The following is a 15895-nucleotide window of genomic DNA, read 5'->3' on the forward strand; positions in this document are numbered from 1 at the left end:
AGTGGTGCTAAGCAGAAAGGTGACATAAACATTTTACATTTTAAAAGATCATTCACAGTTTGAAGCATGAATTTGGGGAAGGTGCCTGAGGGTGGAGGCAGGGAGATTAACTGGAAAGGTTTCTGCTGAGGTCCTGGTGAGAGATGTGGTAGAGATAAGACTCACAGGACTGGCGACCTACTGAGATGGATGCAGCCTCCGTGATGGGTAAGTTCTGAATTTGGGTGTTGCAGCAAGTGTGCTCTAACTATGGAAACAGGGAACAGAGGAGAAAGCAGGCTTAGGGGGCACTACCTCTTTATAAAAGATGAGAAGAAGTGAGACATGCAACCTGAAAGTGGGATCCAAGACCTGAAAGATAATATTCTTTTGTTGGGATTACCATAGTAGAGAAAAGCAAAGTAACTGGTTAATTGACAACAAATTAAATCCTAGGCCATCTTCATGTTATGGAAACTGGGCAAGAGTGTAGTGTGACCTCTGCCACATGGTTTGCTGCGGGGAAGACTGAGTGTGATACAGATGCATTTTAATCTCCATAGTTTCTCATCTTTGTAGTTATATTTGCATTTTAATAGCTCATAATTATGCATGGATCTTCATAGTTATGTATGGAACTCCATCCATTCACTTGTGTTTATCACACAACTCTGAAAATCAGCACAAGGAAATCTTTTCCTTCAGTGGGAAGACTGAGTCTGGAAGAGATTAAATGCTTTGCACAACCCTAGCAGTTAGGATGCTATCTCCTAGCCTGTTATTCCTTGCTGGGATTCTTGGTGAAATGGGAAAAGCCCTGGATTTTAGTTTGATAGAGCAGTTTGGATCCTGGCCCCATTGCAAACTAGAAATGTAGCATTAGGTGAGCTCTGTCTTCTCTCTGTGCCTTAGTTCTACAATTTGACAAATAGAATACTACCATCTATTTCACAGGGTTACTGTGGGAATTCAATGAAGTCAAATATGCGAGGGTCCTGGCATTGTTCCCTTCTCGCCCCTTGCCTCATGCAAACGACTTATGAATGAAGTGGCTGCTGAGTGTCCTATGATGGTGTTTTCCTCTCTTGAGTACTGTTCTGTAGTGGGACTGAGAGGTGTGCCTCTTGCAAATGCCCCTACATCATGTCCCCTTCATGGTCATTAGTGCTCCTTGTCAGCTTCCCAGGCACTTGTAGCCCTGTTCACACAGTTGCTGCTTGAGGGGTATAGGTGCTAACATGGATGTGAAGGGCACTGCTTCAATGCCCACAGTGGGGGTGTTAACTGAAGACATCCTCTGCCGCACTTGGGACAGCCTGCATAGAGGGGCAATGAAGCTGGGACCCAAGGTGCACACACCCTGGGACCAGTTTAAGCAGGCATTATGCTTTCACTAGTGTTTTGTCACAGGGGATGTCTTAGACTGGAGTGACAGGAAGGGGGAAGGCTTGTGTTAGAAGGTGAATGGGACCCAGTTGAAAAGGTTGTGAGCCCATGAAATGTTGCAAGTGTGTGTTTCAGGGTGGTGGTTGGGGGATAGAGACAAAGAGATACAGAAACACATTCACTCTCAACATTATTAAAAAGAAGTTCCTATATACCACAATTTTTCATATCTCTGTTTGTATATAAGGTAATGCAAAAAAAGAGTACATGTATAATGGTATAAGTTGGTGTGAACATAGTTTATATACAGAGATACGAAAAAGTGTGCTCTATATGTGTAATAAGGATTGTATTGCATTCCACTGTTGTCGTGTATTTAAAAAGTAAATTAATTAATTAAAAAAAAGTTTCTTTCTGAAATTAAAATCTATGGACATGTTTATGAGGCTCTCTCATGAGTCTGTACTTTAGCCATCCATCAGAATGGCGTGGGGGCTTTGTCAAAGTGACTGTGGCTGCCCAATCCTCTGATTCTCTCCAAACTAGTTGAATTGAACTTCATAGGAGTGATCTGGCAGGGAGAGTTTTTTAAAGCTCCTAAGGGTTTGGGGTACCCAGGCAGGTCTGGGAATTGCTGGCCTCCTCTGTCAAGTACTTCTAGGCACATAATTGTACTCAAACTTCACTTAGTTTGGCAAAACATGTATTTGCAGAAAAGAGCAAAAACGTGGGATTAGTAAACTGATCACTTGGGTTGTCAATAGCAAGAGATCAAGCCAGGCTTCTGATGCACACAGCACTCCTTCTGCTCTATCCCTATAAATGTGTTCTGTCCCCTCTCACCCCATTCTTGAGGCTCTTTAAGAGTGACTCTACATTAAGGCAGCAGGTGGGATATTCCTATGATATGGGCTAACAGTGTTCAATGAGACCTCAGGGAAAGGAAGGCCCACTTCACCAAGGATGATAGGAGAGAACTTCATGAATGAGGGTCCCTGAAAAATGGGCATGATTTCAAACATTTTTTTTACTAAATATTATATTCATTTGATGAATATTTATTGAAAATATTCTACATTGAATTTCAGTTCTAGGAATAGCAACAACAGAAGCAATGAGAGAGGGAAGACCCTAGAGGGTCCGGGGTGGCATACCTGGATTGCATCCTATAAGCAACCTTGTATGTGGCTCTAAGAGCACACACTGTGGACCAGCACTGAATCAGGGAGCTTCCTACAGTCTCTTGTGCACTCCTCCATAACTATGGTAGGGATGTCTCATTGTAGATTAGCAAAAGAGGAAACTAAAGACCAGAGAGGCAAAGTCACTTCCCAAGGTCACATAGGAAGGAAGCACCAGTGTCTGGCCTATCAGACTCCAGAGTTTCTGGAAACTTCTCCTCACCTTACCAGAGAAATCTATTTCTGAAGAAACATTCCTCAAAGCCTAATTCTCCAAAATCGGAAATCTAATTACCATGAGCATGTCTATAGTTAAACAAAGCTGCATCTGATGCTCAAGGATTTATTTACTTGAACGCTTTAACGTCAGCAAATGAAAATCAATTAGTGTAGTACCGTTAAAGAAAATGGATGAAAATATGCAAGTGATGCCCAGAAATTTCACCATTTTATATTCTGTATACTAAAAGCACTTTTTAGAAAGAAGTTGAGGAGTTTTATAACTGTAAAAATGGCACTGTGGTGGGTCTTCTTTTATGGAGCTCCATTGCTTCTTAGACTTATGGACACTGCATTGGATCTCATGATGAGAAGAAATGTGTCAGAAGCAAGTAAGAAAAAGCAATGCATACAATGCTACCAACATGAATCAATGCAAGTTACTGATGTGGAAGGAAATCCACAGTATATAGCTAAGAATAAGGTGTATGGATGGTGTGACCCCAATCACGTGCTGCATACTGCACATCTAATTACGTCTCCAGGGGAGTGACTAGATTATTAACAAAGTATTGTCTTGGTGAACAATTTCTTGATATCTTTGCTTTCTTCTTAATGTAATATTTTTACAATAAATACATTTTTTCAGAAATAATACAATGATCTTATAGTTAAAGAAAAATAATTCATCTAAAGTTTAAATCCAGGAAACCAGATGGTTGCCTCTGTGGATCACACAGTTAGCTCTGCCTGCCTCCTGGTTAATCCTTGTTTTCTCCCTGCCCTCAACACACTGTAGGATCCTGTAGGGTGGGAAAATCCTGTCCACCTTGTGTCCTCTATGCTGCGTAGATCATACACTATTTATTGTGATACTGAGCATGTCACCACAGTGCGTGCCACAGTCCCTCCTGCCTGGGATGCCCCAATTAGCACACAGACTCCTACTCTTCTTCAAATCTTAGGGCAAATCTCATTTCCTTGCTGAAGGGGATTAGTCATTCCCTCCACTATCATGTCCCTTTGCATGGATCTTTCTCAGCATTTGTGACACCACATGGTGCCAGTCTATTTAGGTTTCAGTTGGTCAACTGAGCTCTTTGAGTTTATCTTTTTATATTCGAGGCCCAAACACAATGGCTGGCAAAAAGAGACTTCAATCAATGTGTAAGTAATGAATGAGCAAACAGTGTCCCGTCTGCATAGGAGACACTAGAATAAATCAAGTGAGCCTGTAAAGGGCCATTAACCTCAAATGATTTCACACCAGTAGCCCCGAGGGTTTTGAGTCTCACCAATTACTAGGACAAGATTTTCATTTCTGAACTCCCAGTCCTGAGGTGGCTGCTAGATTTAGTCAAGGGGACGGCTCAGAAGCCCCTTCCCTTTATGTTGGAGCTGAATGCTGCAGCGGCTTCCAGGGAAAGCTGTGGAATGACCCCTCCTGGAAGGCACCTGGGGGGGCAGCAGGTCCATACCTTTTCTCTGCATCGTAACACGCAGGAAATGTTATCATTAGGGAGCAACAGCATTATGTGGGAGCACACACAGCATTCCCCTGAGCCCACAAAAAGGTGTGAACGGATCTGCTTATAATGAAGCATGATTTATATGCAAGTGGGTGGTGAAAACAGCCATTTCAAGGGATTGAAACTCCCAGTTTATTAGTAATCACAGATAACTGAAAACATAATAATAAATATAGCTCTCTTTTTTTGAGGTTTTTCTGCCAAAGTCACCTTCTCGTGGTGGAGGCCTTCCCTTAGGTCCAGATCCAGGTGGCCACGTCTGCCAGGCTTATGGCTTAGTGGGCTCCTTTCACGTTTTATTGATTTTTTTCTTCCCGCAGCCATCGTTATTTAATTTTCTATAGGTTTCACTTATTTATCTTTTTGGTTTTTGTCTGTCTATCCCATTTGGTCCAGGAGGGTGCACATTTTATCTCTTGTTCAGCATAATAATGCTGGTGCCCAGAAAGACACCTGACACTTATTAGGCCTCCCGCGCATGTTAGTTGTATGGTTTCTATAATAAAAAGTTTATTTAATTGACTTGTTTTTAATCTTTTGTTTCACAAAGAATAATTGCAAAGTAAGAGTATATAATACTATAAATTTGAAAAATAAACCTTATTATACTATTAGTTATTAAAATATTAAACTAAACCAAAATATATATTGACATAAGGTAATGTGTTGTTCTCTCTTTGAATATCTTTCTGGAAGACTTCACAGATACCATCACTTTACCTGTCTTTTGAGTTAGTAAGTACAATGCTGATCCATTGCCAACAACAACGTCCATGATAGTTTTCCTGCTTACGGGCAAAGTGGGTAGTGTAGACACTCATTTCACACATTCTTCATTTAACATTCTGCCTTATGAAAAATTTATCTTTGTATGAAATTTAAAAGAAAGTAAAGTAGCTGCAAAACTATAATTTACAATTCCTATAACAATACCTGAAGGTAAGCACTGCAGTAGGTAGTCAGTCAGCACAGTGGGGGGCAGGGTAGAACCCAGTCCTGCCTTGTCATGGGGGAGACACAGATATTAATCAAACAGGTTAAACAAACAGATTACTCCTCTGCAACGAATGCCAAGGAGAAGACATGCTCAGTGAACTCAGGCCACAATGGAGGATTAATTGGGATGGCTGATTAGTTGAAGCATGTATATGTGCATATGTGTGTGTGTGTGTGTGTGTTGTGTGTGTGTTGTATGTGCACGCATGTGTGCTGGTGGGTGTGGAATAACATACTAAGAAGAGAGAAGAGCATATGTTGGGCCTGGTAGAAAAGAAGGCACAGCATGTTTGAGAAGTCAAAATAGGGGCCATGGCTGGAGTCTAGTCGGGTAAAGTGAAGTGGCGTGAAGTGAGGGGACACAGACAGGTGGAGCCTTGTTGATCTTCATCCTGGGAGTGATGGGAAGCTACTGAAGTGTTTTGCTCAGGCATCGAAGACGTGATCAGATATTTTTAAAAATATCATTTCAACTGGAATATTGAACAGAGTAGATTCAATGAAATGGTCCTTATGAGGAGAGAGAGGCATGAAAGCAATTAAATGGTTAATGCAAAACATCCAGGCAAGAGATAAGAACAACTTGGACTGAGATTATGGCAGAAAATGTGGGCACATTAGAGGGGTATTTGGGAAACCTGTATGAGTAATCATGAAAGAGGGCAAGAGGGGTGTCCAGGAGGACTTCTGAGTTTTTGGATTTGTCAAGGATGGGAGCAGGACTTTCCAGGGACAGGTCTTAAACTTCCCTCTGGAGTGGGGAGAGGAATGAATGTTAGGGATGCTCTGTGGAACTTCCCTGCCAGATTCCCCAGTGCCAGATGTCACCAATGGACTCCAACACTGACTGCAGCCCAGCTTTAGAAATAGGCTGCAGGCATTACTGGGTGAATGGAATGAACGAAGGGAGTGAAACCTATTTATTAGTCATCCTTTAGCTATAGTCATCAAGCAAATCAGGGTCCTTGGCTGACTTTTTGCTCCTGCTTGTCCGACCTTAGGCTGCATGGAGAAGAATAACCACCTATGCACAGGCGAAAATGGTACAGCCCAAAGCAGCTTGGTGGTGCTCAGAATGGGGGTGGGTATCTCCCTTCCCCCAGGGATGAAGGCAGACAGAGGATGAGCCAGCACCAGAACTTACACTGATAGTGTATGCAAATTTCAAGTAGGGGACAGGTGAGAGCCTATCTTCGAACAACCCGGGAGTGGGAGGTGGTGCAGGAGTCAGTCAGTGGAAACCAGGGAAGGCCAGAGTTGGGTCATGTGACTGTATGGCCAGGGCTTTGATGGCTCTAGTCAACACAGCTGTGGCAGGCTGCTCCCACAGACTGCTGACATGGTTCTGGTTTTAACACAGTTCCTGGTCCTAATCATGCCATTTCCTGAATCTAAACCCTGCAGTTCTTAGAAGAACAGCCAGGCCCCTTAGAACACCTGTTGGTGACTGCTTCAGGTTCCAGTTACTTCTTACCCACTCTCCTGCTCCCCTGCTCCTGGCTTGTAACACAAGGAGGGTCTTTCCCTTCCTAAAAATCCCCCATCGCATTCTTGACTGCGAGTCTTCTCACCTGTCCTTTGGGTCTCCACTCTGAGGTCCCTTAACGTCCCATCCTTCATCAGATCTAGGTGCTATTGCCCTGCCACACAGACTCTTCTGTCCCTCAATTTCCCCTCTCGGAATGCTCATCACACACACTGGGTTGTCTCCCTGACAAGACTCTGAGTGCTTTGAAGACAGTGACTTCGTTCTGTTCCCCTCTAGATCCTCGGCGACTTCCTCAATATTTAAAAGCCGTAAGTGCTAAATAAATATCTGCTGAACAAGCTGGTGAACTCCTGAAAGGCAGAGCTCGCTCATGTGCAGCTCAAGACTGCATCCTCCATGGGCGTCAGCACCACCCCCGACATAGAAATTTCCAGAACTATCTGTTAGAGTCTCTAAGTGGCAACACAAATTCCATCCTCAAGTGTCATGTCATCGATGCTCTCAGGAGGGATTTTGAAAATAAATTTTTGTAGCAAAATTCCCCCAACACTTAGGCTTGCCAGCCTCCAGCCATTTGTGCTACTGGCAACTGTCCCAGGTCCTCCCTCTTTAAAGCATTTTCTGCAAGAGGATGGGAGTTTGCCTGGAGTCTGCTTATAAAAGCCCATTTTCAACACTTTTTGTTTCCCTTGAATTTGTTCACTGCTTCAGAAACATCATTCAGATTCCCTGAAAACACAATCTGAAAGAAAATCAGAAAGTTTGCCCTTTAATACAATTCCCAACTCCTGCTGGGACACAATATATGCTTTCTTGGCTTTGGACATCAGAAGTTCAAGAATCTCTCCTGGAGCCAGGCTGTGGCCCTGGGTGGCCTTTGGGCTCAGATTCTGCATGTCTTTTTCTCCCTGGGTTTCCCCATTTGCATGAAAAGAGACCCTGGGCTGATTCAAAGTCCATCAGCAGCTCCCCTCTGGATTCCCCTCTCATTTCACATAGCATCCTCTATTCATGTTGTCAAGATGGATTCACAGCATCAATTGCCACAGTTCACCCCGAGGGGAAGTCAAGGTGCAAACAGTGAGGGATTTAGGACCTTTGTTTCACCCAAATGCTTACAGTGGGAAAGAGGAAGGGAGCAGGGCAGCTCACAAGGCAGGTGGCACTTCTGGGCGCCTGTGCAGCCCCAGTGTTTCCGAATGGCTCCCGGAAGCCCTGGCCACTCTCAGTTCTTTGCAATTTGTGAGCCCTCTTGTCATCCTTCCTTATTCTACTGCAGCACAGCAGGGATAACTGCAGCCAAGGTCCAGGCACAGGGAGGACTAGCATTTTAGTGTTAGAGAAAATCCCTTGATTTTAATGATCACACACCACCAGCACACCCCGTGTTTCACATCATTGCCTAATTGAAATACGATGTTACTCACGGTTGTTCCTTTATCCCAGTTTGCATATTGTTATGATTTAGATGTGAGGTGACCCCCAAAAACTCACATGAGAGATAATCCAAGGAAGTTTAGAGGTGAGGTGATTCGTTATGAGAGTTTTTCCCCCACTGATATGGATCATCTCTGTGGTAACTATAGGCAGGTAGTGTGGCTGGAGGAGGTGAGTCACTGGGGGAATATCTTTGGGGTATGTTTCTGTCCCTGGGGAGCAGAGCTCTCTCTCTTCTTTCTGATTGCCATGTCCTGAGCTGCTATCCTCCACCACACCCTTCTGCCATGATGTTCTGTCTCACCTTGGGTCCAAAGCAATGGGGTCAGCCATCTATGAACTGAGACCTCTGAAACTGTGAGCCACAAATAAACATTTTTCTCCTTTAAAATTGTTCTTGTTAGGTCTTTTGGTCACAGAAGGAAAAGACTGCTGAAGGCAGTGAGAATGAAAGTATTTCAACCAGGTAATCCAAAGTCATGCACTTGGTAAGTGCACAGTGAGGACTTAAGTCCATTTGTTTTTTTTTATTATTATTTCTGTAACTTGGATCATAATATATCCATGTCATAATTTATTCACTAAGTCAATAAGTAGGTGGCACAGGGCTGGGCATGAGGCTGATCAGAAAGTAAAACCATTCCCTTTATAGAGCTAAAGTTCCAGAGGCAACTGATAGAACATGGTGGAGCTCAAAGGGAGTGGCTGGCTGCTTTGTCTGAATGGTCAATGAAAGAATCTGTAGGGGGGACCTGCCCTGAAGGAGCCAGTCTTGGCTTGTCAAATTTTTTCATTCATTGAACAAACTTGTATTGTATTGAGATCCTACTATAGACCTTGTAGTGTATTAGACACCATACATACTTCTATGTTGGTGGTGAACAAGGCAAGCAGGATCCTGGATTCTATGGGGGCTTGCAATCTCAGTCCTAGAGATGGCAGGAAAGACAGGTGATAGCCATGGTATCACAGAAGTCCAGTAGAGATGGCTGGCTGGAATTGACTTAATAAGTATGATAATGTCAAAGCAGTAGCAGATCCTGGCTGGAAAGGTGAGTGGACAACTCGGGCAGAAGGTGGACTGTTCCATCAGTGGCAGAAGTGGTGACAAGAGAAAAGAGAAGTGGGCCCCAGAGCAAGACAGAGACCAAGTGACCAGGAAGAACTGGAGAGGTCTAGGTGTTGAGGCTCAGGAATAAGCCTGTGCTCACAGCTGAGATAGGGGCTCCCCTCTCCAGTGTTTTTAGCCATGTAGCTCTGTAGGTGAGTCATGAACTCCTTTGATCACCAAGACTGAACCTGGGTTTCCTTCTCTAATTGGTCCATGAAGCTCCCCATGAATCCCTGTGTGTAGGTAGAGCTGCCTGCTTCTGCCTCTGTGAAACCCATAGCACTTGTACCACCTAGAGTGGTGGAACCTCCTGCCTGACCTCTGCTTGACTGGTTCTCTGGCTTAGCTGATTTGCAGGATTACCCCATTATTTGCAGGCCTGCTCAGGCATGTCCACAGGGCAGAGCTGGTAGGAAGCTTTGTGAATGTCTGTAGCTGGGATTCCATCTGCAGCTCCAGGTTGGCCAGGAGTCATGGAATTTATTCCCTGACCCACTGTCAGTTTTGTGCTATTGGATTTACTTCCTTCAATTAAATATTAAGTAAAAATATTAAATAGCTAAGGAAAGAAAGATGTTTGTAGGAAAAAGGAAGCAGGTGGGTTGGGTGTAGAGGGGTGGAAGAAAGCCCCAGAAAAATGAGGCAAGGGCAGGATAGGAATGACAAAATATAGTGCATGCTGTGGGAGGGACAGATAAATAAAAGGTAACTTCCGGAATCCGACCAACAATAGTACCTAGCTCTGAATAGAGGGAAACGAATCTGGGCACTTGATGCCTACTACAGGAATCATGTACATGACCCTGGAGCTAGGTTCTGGGTGTGAACCAGAGCTAAAGCTGTCCTTTCCCAGACTGAATTAGGGGCATCTGCTTTCCTCCCAGTCCCGTAGTTTCCCTATCTATAAATTGAGAATCATAAAAGAACATCTATTTCAGAGTCGGTACAGAGTTAAATGAGTTAATATTTGTAAAAGAATTAGTGTCTAGCACATTGTAACCACAGCTCATGTATTTGTTAAATTCACTGATGAGCATACTCTATTTTAAGCATTGCTTTAGAACTCTAATTGTATTTTGGCGCTAAAGCTATTGAGCTTTTAAAGTAGGGACATTATCCAGGAAACACAAGGGAAATGAATAGAGATAATACGGGAGATGGCAATTGTGCTTTTTAATTTTTGAATTTTTAATTAAAAACAATATTTGTTGCCAGACTCTCGACTGTGGCATTTGAATTTATATTTTTAAAGGGCTTTCATAAAAATTTTTACCCAGAACTGTTTCTGAAAGCTAAATGTGAGCACAGGCATGCAGAAGGTGCATCTTCAGTGGCTCAGGAAAGTGTGCTCTGTGGGTGCCCTTCAGGTTGACTCAGCAAGGGGCTGAGAGCCTGGGAAACATCCATATCTACCTTATGGTGGTCTCAGCCTCCAGGAACTCTGGTTCTGCCCATAAATGCAAAGACTGAAGTGTTCTGGAATCAGACAAGCTTGCTGGCTGAGCTCAGCAACTGAATCGCTCTGTGACTGTGAGAATATCCATGACTCCTTTGAGCCTCAGTTTCTTCATTGATAGAATGGGAAAAGTAATCTCTGCCTCCCAGGACTGTTGTTCAGATTTCATGACAAACCTCCTTATATAGTTCCCAGACATTCCAGGTGCTGACTAAATAGCTGTGGCCTTCCCATTTGTTTTAATTCATCCATTTCCCCAACTTGTGGGCCTTGGCCTGCATTGCACTCTATATTGGGTAGTCTTTATTCCATGAGTTGGAGTATAACTTAAAGAAGGCACAACATGCAGGTTTCAGGGATTTTCTTGTTTTTCCTTTCCAGGAACCAGTTTCTCAGGTTGCTTCATTAGCAGTTTCCAGATAGATCAAATTGGAAACTTGGGGATGAAAGTCTTTCCTCACTTGTCCAGTCTGTCAGTCATTGCTGAATGCTACTGGTTTGACCAGAGACTCCTGAGTTCAAGGCTGACCAAGGTCAGGCCTTCACAGTCTGTAGCTCAGATTCTGTCCCTTAGCAGTGTGACCTTAGGTGAGTTATTCAACTTCTCCAAGCCTCATTTCTGTCTCTTATAATTGATATTAGCAGCTCCCAGAACCCAGTGAGGCATGTCTTTGTAACACGCTTCGATGCAGTAGCATGCCATGGAGCTGGCTGGTAGGGAGGAAGAGAAGAGAGGTCTGTGCCAGGTTAGGCAATAAGGAGATCTTTTGTCTGCAAAGCATTTAAGATATTAGCACAATGACCCAGCTAGGGTCCTGGGTGCCTCTGACCCAGAGCTTACCGGACCTGAGGCTTGTGCCTATGGTAACCTTCAGCTGAGGTCCTGCTGTGACACAGCAACAACTCTAGCATTATGAAATGAAAAGGAAGGCACTTTTTTCTTTGGTAATAAAATGATAAACCAAAGGCAATATGACACTCGGGCAAAATGCTGCACTCTCCTGAAAGGAATTTAGTCAAATGTGAGGAATAAAGAGTACATTTGCTGAGCCCGGAAGACAATTAGGTACTGAATCTGCTGTTAAGCAGCTCCTCTTGGGAAAAGCTTTCTTTTAAGCACTTCTTAGGGCTTGAAGGTTTCAAAGTCTTTTAAGGGAGTGCTCAAAGGTTTTTTTTTATATAGGTTTTGCTACTTTTCTTCAATTCAGAAGCACTAATAAACATTGTGCCGTTAAAACCTGGGGTGATGGCTAATTTTATGTGTCAACTTCACTGATGCCCAGATGTCTGGTTAGACAATACTCTGGATGCTTTATGAAGGTGTTTTTAGATAAGATTAACATTTAAACCGATAGACTTTGAGTAAAGCAGATTGCTTTCCTTAATGTGGGTGATCCTCATCCAATCAGGTTGAGGCCTGATTTCACTCACCAGTACCTCCCTTTTCTGACTCCTCCTCTTTCCCACTAGTGCTCTTCCTCTACTCCACTGCTCAACCTTCAGGTTTCATGAGATCCATCCCCCCATTTTTTTTTTTTAATATTTCTAGCTTGCACATAGAAAAGAAATTCAATTTTCTGAGTTTGGCTTATTTCATTTAACAGTATTCCCAAGTTCCATCTATTTTTCTGTGAATTATATAATTTTATTTTTTCTTTATGACTGAATACAACTCCTTTGTGTGTATATACCACATTTTCTTCATACATTCATCTAATGATGGGCACCAATGTTTGGTTCCATAGTATGGCTGTTGTGCATTGTGGTGCTATAAATGTGGGTATGCATGCATCACAATAGTATGGTGACTTTAATTCTTTTTATTTATTTATTTTTTTATTGGTTGTTCAAAACATTACATAGCTCTTGGCATATCATATTTCATACTTTAGATTCAAGTGGGTTATGAACTCCCTTTTTTACCCCATATACAGATTGCAGAACCACATCGGTTACACATCCACATTTTTACATAATGCCATATTAGTAACTGTTGTATTCTGCTACCTTTCCTACCCTCTACTATCCCCCCTCCCCTCCCATCTTCTCTCTTTATCCCATCTGCTGTAATTTAATTCTCTCCCTTGTTTTTTTTCCCCTTTCCCCTCACAACCTCTTATATGTAATTTTGGATAACAATGAGGGTCTCCTTCCATTTCCATGCAATTTCCCTTTTCTCTCTCTTTCCCTCCCACCTCATGTCTCTGTTTAATGGTAATCTTTTCCTCTTGCTCTTCCTCCCTGCTCTGTTCTTAGTTGTTCTCATTATATCAAAGAAGACATTTGGCATTTGTTTTTTAGGGATTGGCTAGCTTCACTTAGCATAATCTGCTCTAATGCCATCCATTTCCCTGCAAATTCCATGATTTTGTCATTTTTTAGTGCAGAGTAATACTCCATTGTGTATACATGCCACATTTTTTTTTATCCATTCATCTATTGAAGGGCATCTGGGTTGGTTCCACAGTCTAGCTATTGTGAATTGTGCTGCTATGAACATCCATGTGGCAGTATCCCTGTAGTACGCTCTTTTAAGGTCTTCAGGGAATAGTCCGAGAAGAGCAATAGCTGGGTCAAATGGTGGTTCCATCCCCAGCTTTCCCAGGAATCTCCATACTGCTTTCCAAATTCGCCACACCAATTTGCAGTCCCACCAACAATGCACAAGAATACCCCTTTCCTCACATCCTCACCAGAACTTGTTGTTGTTTGACTTCATAATGGCTGCTAATCTTACTGGAGTGAGATGGTGTCTTAGGGTGGTTTTGATTTGCATTTCTCTGACTGCTAGAGATGGTGAGCATTTTTTCATGTACTTGTTGATTGATTGTATGTCCTCCTCTGAGAAGTGTCTGTTCAGGTCTTTGGCCTGTTTGTTGATTGGGTTATTTGTTATCTTATTGTTTAATTTTTTGAGTTCTTTGTATACTCTGGATATTAGGGCTCTATCTGAAATGTAAGGAGTAAAAATTTGTTCCCAGGATGTAGGCTCCCTATTTACCTCTCTTATTGTTTCTCTTGCTGAGAAAAAACTTTTTAGTTTGAGCAAGTCCCATTTGTTGATTCTAGTTATTAATTATTGTGCTATGGGTGTCCTATTAAGGAATTTGGAGTCCAACCCCACAATATGTAGATGGGAGCCAACTTTTTCTTCTATCAGGCGCAGAGTCTCTGATTTGATATCAAGCTCTTTGATCCATTTTGAGTTAACTTTTGTGCATGGCGAGAGAAAGGGATTCAGTTTCATTTTGTTGCATATGGATTTCCAGTTTTCCCAGCACTATTTGTTGAAGATGCTATCCTTCCTCCATTGCATGCTTTTAGCCCCTTTATCAAATATAAGAAAGTTGTAGTTTTGTGGATTGGTCTCTGTGTCCTCTATTCAGTACCATTGGTCCACCCGCCTGTTTTGGTACCAGTATCATGCTGTTTTTGTTACTATTTCTCTGCAGTATAGTTTGAAATCTCGTATCGCTATACCGCCTGATTCACACTTCCTGCTTAGAATTGCTTTTGCTATTCTGGGTCTTTTGTTTTTCCATATGAATTTCATGATTGATTTATATATTTCTACAAGAAATGCTGTTGGGATTTTGATTTTGATTGGCTTCTTTAGGATAAATACCAAGGAGTGGTACAGCTGATTCAGATGATGCCTAATCTTCTGAGAACTCTCCATGCTGATTTCCATAGTGTTTTACTAATTATAATCCCACTAACAGTGTATAAATGTTTTTTTTTTCTCACATTCTCACCAGCATTTAATATTTTTGTATTCTTGATGATTGCCATTCCAACTGAAGTGAGAGGAAATCTCAGTGTAGTTTTGATTTTCATTTCCACAAATGCTAAAAATGCTGAATATTTTTTTCATATATTTGTTTGCCATTTGTATTTCTTCTTTTGAGAAGGATTTGTTTAGTTCTTTTGCCCAGTTCTTAAATAGGGTTATTTTTTTTTTGGTGTTAAGGTTTTGAGTTCTTTATGTATTTTGGATATTGATCTTCTGTTGGAAGAGTAGCTGGCAGAGATTTTCTGTAGGTGCTCCTTCACCCACTTCGTTGTTTCCTTTACTGTGCCAAAGCTTTAAAATTTGATGCCATCCCATTTATTAATTCTTGCTACTATTTCCTGAGCTTTGCTACTGAAAAATTCACTTTCTTCACCTATAGGTTGGGTGTTGAAGTTCTCTAGTCTTTATGGCCTTAGGGCCAATCTGCCTTAGAACAGCAGATTTTGGACCTGCCAGCCTTCATAATTGTGTGGGCCAAGTGCTTAAAATAAATTATTAATATAAACTTTGTTTTCCTCCTCTTCTTATCCTTCTCAGAGACAATCTCTCTCTCTGTCTTTCTATCTCTCTCCCTCTCTCTCTCTCTCTCTCTCTCTCTCTCTCTCTGTCTGCGTTCTGTTTCTCTGTTGAATATTAATATACCTTGGATGGTTATTATTGCTGCAGTTGTCACTGTAACTCTTATCCTTAGCTACACTTGGGGCTCTGATTGTTGTGTCGTGTGCAAACCCTGCATTAGGTTGATCAGCATTTCCCAACAGTGTGCTTAGCCATGAGATGTGACAAGAACAGATGATGTCTTGGTTGTGCAGTTGAGGCTGCCGGAGCCCCCAGGGTAGTCACCTCTAGCCAAGAGCACCACTGTTAGGTGGCCTAGTACAAATACTCCCATTTCTCATACATGCAATAATGTGGACTTATCGGAAACCACTGTTTCTTATGCACCACTCCACGGCTCCCAGTAGAGAACAGAGAGGGATACTCAGAGAAGTTTAGGGACTTGCTCAAGGTCACACAACAAGTGAATGATAGTGCCAGGATTTTAATTGGGTTAGTCTCTAAAGAGGATGGTTTTAGAGAGTCATCAAAGCTCTCAGGATTTTAATTTGGGTTAGTCTCTAAGGAGGATGGTTTTAGAGAGTCTTCAAAGCTGTAGAAGGAGGACTGGGACCTGCCCTGAGATCTCTCCATCCCGGGTTTTTCCCTCTTATGAAGGTGCTTGTGGACTAAGCTGGTATGATATGAATATGATATATGTACCTAATATATCATGTTGATCTATGTTCATTACATGATGATTGTAGGTCCTCACTGTAGGG

The 15895-nt window shown here is 42.3% G+C and overlaps 1 protein-coding gene across 2 annotated transcripts in view; it reads right to left on the bottom strand.

Moving 5' to 3' along the window:
- Positions 1-15895, bottom strand: part of Adcy8 (adenylate cyclase 8) — a 229979-nt gene that overhangs the window by 137819 nt on the left and 76265 nt on the right. The window lies entirely within an intron of this gene.

This window comes from Marmota monax, unplaced genomic scaffold (genome assembly GCF_021218885.2).
Source record: "Marmota monax isolate L192 unplaced genomic scaffold, Marmota_monax_Labrador192_F-V1.1 WCK01_AAM20220418_F8-fsc00003, whole genome shotgun sequence".
Lineage (NCBI taxonomy): Eukaryota > Metazoa > Chordata > Mammalia > Rodentia > Sciuridae > Marmota > Marmota monax.